The sequence below is a fragment of the Parasteatoda tepidariorum genome, chromosome 1, assembly GCF_043381705.1.
Source record: "Parasteatoda tepidariorum isolate YZ-2023 chromosome 1, CAS_Ptep_4.0, whole genome shotgun sequence".
Lineage (NCBI taxonomy): Eukaryota > Metazoa > Arthropoda > Arachnida > Araneae > Theridiidae > Parasteatoda > Parasteatoda tepidariorum.
Window position 1 is genome coordinate 11,670,310 of NC_092204.1, and position 5,877 is coordinate 11,676,186.

A 5,877-nucleotide genomic window follows, 5' to 3' on the forward strand; every position below is an offset into this window, starting at 1 on the left:
TGACGCAGAAGTATTAGCAGAATCCGACTTCACTTTCGTAAAACGATTACCATAAAACTTTCGTTTTTTAGGTCGAACTCCAGACACTGGTTTATTGCTTGAAGAACTCATAATTCTCAAGAAAATTACAAGCAATTATAATAGTTCTGAAAAGAACTGTTTTTTTTTTAACGTTAAGAAATGATGTAAAAAGAAATTGACGAAAAACAGATGCAAACGATAGTTGTAGATTGTAAACAAGCAATTGAAAAGAAAGTTAAAGTGGAAGTAAATTCACAATAAAAATATAACATCATAAACTATGAGGCTAACCAGGTAGAAAAATATTAAATATATAAAATCTGTATTATTCTTTAAAATTTAAATTAAAAACTAGTTTTGGTTTCACTTCCTGGTTTCGGTTGAGTCATACTTCGCCCACTTTAATTTTTGGAGCTAATTCTGCTCGGTGGCTTCTGGAAAAAACTAGATACCCCACGAACGGTAGCTCGCAGAGTAAAACGGTTGGTTTCATTTTATTCAGAACAAAATGGAGTTTAATAATACATCAAAATTAAAAAATCGATTTTTTGACCGTTTTAAAGCAGTACTGATCTCAATAGTTTTTGTTTAAAGATATCAAATAGATTCTCTTTACCTTTAGGTATGCTAACAGAATGGAAATGGGGAGTTTATTATTGCTTTAAAAACTTTATTTTCAATAATAAGGATAATTTAAATAATAATAACAATTCAACAAATTTTTCTAATATTGTTCAATCAATTAAGCAACTTCAAAAAAACTTTGAAATTACTCCCATAGACAAAGCTAACAATGATTATGCTATATTCTGTAAAAAATTCTATGCTGAACTTTTAAATACGGAATTAAAAAATAGTAAAAATTTTGAACTTAGTAATTTCAATAATAATATTGCCATTAAAAAAATTTTAGCTTTTTACGAGAGATTAAAAATTAAAATTAGCAATATACAATTTCCTTACTTAATTATCAGTCCTAAATTTCATAAAATTCCAGTAAAATTTAGAACTATCACAAGTGGGTCTAATACTTATTTAACTAAACCTGGCACCATTTTCTCTAACTACTTAAATAAGATTATTAACTAGATTACTAAAGAAGGTTTCTCTTGGATTATCACTAATAATCAACCGATTTTAGATTTCATTAAACATAATAAAATTTGTTCTATTGCGACTTTTGATTTCCAGGATCTTTTCAATAGCATTCCCCTTTCTAAACTAAAAGATGTCCTTTTGAATTATTACCATGATTTTAAAAATATCCTTAGTTGCGATTTTGATTATTGGGAAATTCTGATTAATTTTTGTCTTATTAGTAATTATCTTTACAATGGAAGGGATTCAATAAAATCAAAACACTAGGACTAGGATACTATTAATAAAGATTTTTTACTGCCCTTATATCTATGATATATACATAAGGAAAACAACATCCACCGGAAGATGCTTCTCTAGAATACCTGCATCATTCCCACGGTCCCCCCCCCTCCGAAAGTCTAAATAATGCAATGATAATATTATCTAAGTAGACCGAAAGTTTAAATAATGCTTTGCTTTGGTTTTATTGTATTTTTATCATTTTTTATATCATGTTATTCTGAAATTTGAAATACATCTTCTGAATTAAGTAAATATAGAAAAATGCCATTTTTTTATATGCTTTATGATAAGTAAATACTCCTAATTTCTTAAGAAATAAGATTTATAAGCTTAAATGCATTACAACTAGCATTTGTAACATAAATAAAATATTAAACTGATTTCTTTCAAAAAATAAATAAACATTCTAAATTAATGATGTATGTCAATTATAAATTATTTCTTAAAATAAAGAAAGTATGAAATTTATAAATTTAACAGTAGATTTGCTTTAAAATGCATTTCATAACAATTCTTTTAAGAGTCGTTAAATGTAAAACTTAGTTCTATATACATTTTACGTAATAATTTATTACAAATATACATATATGTATACATAGTTAACTTTTAAATGGAATTTGATTAGTTTTCAATCAGGGGCGCCGCTAGCTTTAATTTTTTGGGTGGGGGAAATAATCATTTCACCGAATGAAATTCCTAATTTGACCGAATTATAAATAATTCATTTGTTTCAATAAAATAATTTCAATAAAAATAAGACATCAAACTATTTTGTTTTATTTTATAACCGTTGTTGAACAGCCGACCCAATGTTCAACTCCATAGCCTTGTAATTTTAAGCCCAATCCAGAAGACAAGGGAACTCCTGGATCAAGTATTGGGAGAAACTTGCCTTCGTAGAGGACTTTTTAATGGAACTAACCCGCATTTGCGTTACATGAAGACGAAGATCACGAGAACCTCCCACGATTAGCCTGACGCAAAAGGGACCCATGATCCTTCTACCATTGAGGATATTTCGCGTCATTGTGGTCGGTGCAAGCCGGATGCGGATTCGTATCGACCAGCAATAGCTGGGAATTATAGCTAATATATTTCTAAGATATATATGAATTCATTATTTTACATAAATAGAGGAGAGTGGGGTCAATTGTAAAATTTTTTACTTAACTATTTTCAACTAACAAAAAATCCAATATATTATTAGTATTAATTGACAGACAAGTAAAGTAGGCTATCCTCTTCTAGAAAAAAAAAATACCTTATTTTAAATGTTATTCTATTAGTTATTAACAATTTTTGACAGTCGTGCACTTGTTACAATTGTCCCCACTTACGGGGTCAATTGTAACAGTTCATAAATTCAAATAAAACATAGTTAATTATACATATTATCATAGTTGTGATATATTTTTTTATTAATCAAAATAGTAGTGATATTTTAGGAGTAAAAATAATAATGAGCAGAACTTTAAGGGGTTAAAAATTTTAATTTATGCTNCTAAAAAAAATTAGCTGCGAATATTTGCGAATTTGGCTGATATATAGATTTTCATAGTTCGTGTCATTTTTATAATAATGATTTTCTTATATCTACAAGGCTGAACAATCTTGTAATTTTTTTAAATTGAAATTTTTAAATCAAAATTTTTTATATCTAGTAAAATAGATTCATTATTTTTTTAAAAATTCGATAATCGAATTTGTAATTGACAATCTTAAATATCTTGATTCAATTTATTTAGTTTAAATTTGTTTTGATAAATATTTGCGATTTTACATCCATTACTTTATTTATTAAAATTATTAACCACAAATTTGTAATCAAAGATCTCAAAAACTACTAGTAAATAATTTTTATTTATTTATTTACAATTCTTTCAATAATCATCCGCCATTTTGTTTTTTTGAAATTTTGACTTCATATTTGAAATCAGCGACCCAAAAAACGTATAGGTGATCAATTTTTAATTGATCATTTATTTGATTCAAATTTTAATTCAATGTTTTAGTGATCAATTTTTAAGTTAATTTTCTAATTTTGGCAGCATTTTTCTGATTTTGTCCCACTGTGCAGCTAGGGGACTCCAACCCATGATCCGTCAACTACTGAGGATATTCACGTAATAATTTATTACAAATATATGAATACATGGTTAACTTTTAAATAGAATTTGGTTAGTTTTCAATCAGGGGTCCCGCTTTTTATTTTATATTTAACTTTTATTTTTTGAGTGGGGGAAATAATCATTTAACCGAATGAAATTCCTTATTTGAACGAATTATAAATAATTAATTTGTTTCAATAAAAAATTATTTTGTAGGTAATATTTTTACCTTATGTTCTTCCGTCCCGCAGTTGACTGATCGTTAAGACACGGTTCCCAGCAGGTGACCGAAGTCAAGCATCACTGGCTGCGGTCAATGTGCGGGTGGGTGACCACTTGGATCAGTCTGCGTAGGGACCGAGGGTGTGCGGTATTGGTCCTCGTTAAACTGTGCTACCGTAAAGTGCTCGACTTCGCGCGCAGGTCGTCGGGCTACCGAAGCGGGGGTGCCATCCCCTCTGCAGAGGATCAAAATTGTGATGGCATGTCTTCGGATCATCCTCAGGGATGTTTCCCAGACCGTCGCCAATAGCCCATTGTGCAGCTCTAGTGCGACGTAAATGAACTACAACTACAACTTATGTTCTTTCAATATATAACTGATTCAACAATTTTATACATAGTTATTCCAGTAAACGAACCACGATTGATTAGTGAGTAAGACACTAAACTATTTTATTTTATAAAAGTCGTTGAACAGCTGACCTAATTTTTGGGTTTACGACTACCAAAGTTCAACTTCGTAGCTTTGTTATTTTGAACCCAATCCAGAAGACAAGGGAGCTCCAGGATCAAGTGTTGGGAGATATTTACCTTCGTGGAGGACTTTTTGATGGAGCTAACACACATTTGCGTTACATGGAGAGAAAGAGCACGAGAACCTCCCACGGTTAGCCTGACGGGAAAGGGACTCTAACCCATGATCCGCCTACCACTGAGGATATTTCACGTCAGCACTGTGGTCGGTGCAAGCTGGATGCGGAATTCGTATCGACCAGCCATCGCCGGGATCAAACCCCGGTTCACCTCATTGGAAGGCGAACGCTCTATCCCCTGAGCCATCGCGGCTCAAAGTGTAAAGTTTGCCATACTCTGAGAGTGATCCCTTATTTGTCTTATTGTGTAAGATATCGCGCCGTTTGTTAATTTTCCTAGTATAGCCGTTTATTTAAGCTTTTCTTACTAACACAAGAAATTTCTAAATGGAAAATGGGTAATTATTAAATTTGAATATGGCAGCTCACTCACATGATATTTCAGTTCTTTGTTGCCAACGCAAATTTTTTTTAAAATTTATTTAAAGCTTTTATTCCCTTAAAAAATCATTATAGTTAGAGGAATAATGTGAAATGAGTCAACTCATATGCCCCGTATGCTAGTTTCGATTTTAATGATCTTTATTAGTGTGCCACACTCTAATAACCTGTTATTTTTTAAGTTTCCTAGAGCCTCAATTAAAAGCAACAGGTTGAGTGGCACACTAAATGGGTATATTGCACGAAAATTACCGGCAACGAAACCGGCCAAGTTAACCTTAAGCGCAATCGTATCCTCCACTTTCTCCCAAAAATCCTTGTATGTTACAGAAATTACAGTTGTCCGAAATATCAGCAACTGTTTCTCTCCACTGAGAAAAAAATTGCCTATGAATAAGAGCAACTCACACTTGCAACAATCAGATCGTTTGTTTTTTATGATGTTTCAATTCTATGTGATGACGGTTACAAATATAAATGGCGGCAACGTTGATGAAGAGGATTATAGATTGTTGTTGTTCATTTACGTCGCACTAGAGCTGCACAATGGGCTATTGGCGACGAGAGGATGATAGAATGAAATTTTGAGTAAATACATAAAATTAAACGAATATCAATTCTTGAGCATCTGCGATTTAATTTTCCTTCCTTTACAAACATCGCTGATAAAATATGAGATATAACAATATTAGCATCTCATGAATAAATAATATTAGCCAAAAGTTAAGATAAGTAACAAAAAATGGCAACCCTTTAGAGTTGAGGTTTTGTTTATGGTTGCTCTTATTTTTCTCTCATGTGATATCCCTATAAATGTAATTAAAATCTGAAGTAGCACATGAAGCATTTGAGTCGCCTCACTTCGTATTATTCCCCTAACTATATCCATTTATTCACTGAATAAAAGCTTCAACTATATTAAAAAATGCTAACAGAAACAATTTTAGTAAAACTTTGATAACACTTAATATTCAGCAAGACATAATTTTTTTACACCTTTTTCAGTCATTTTTGTATAAGTATGAAAATAATTATTATTTACTAAAGGCATCGTATCATAAAATTTTAGATAAACTGTATACACAAAGAGAAAGAAAATAAGACTTAAA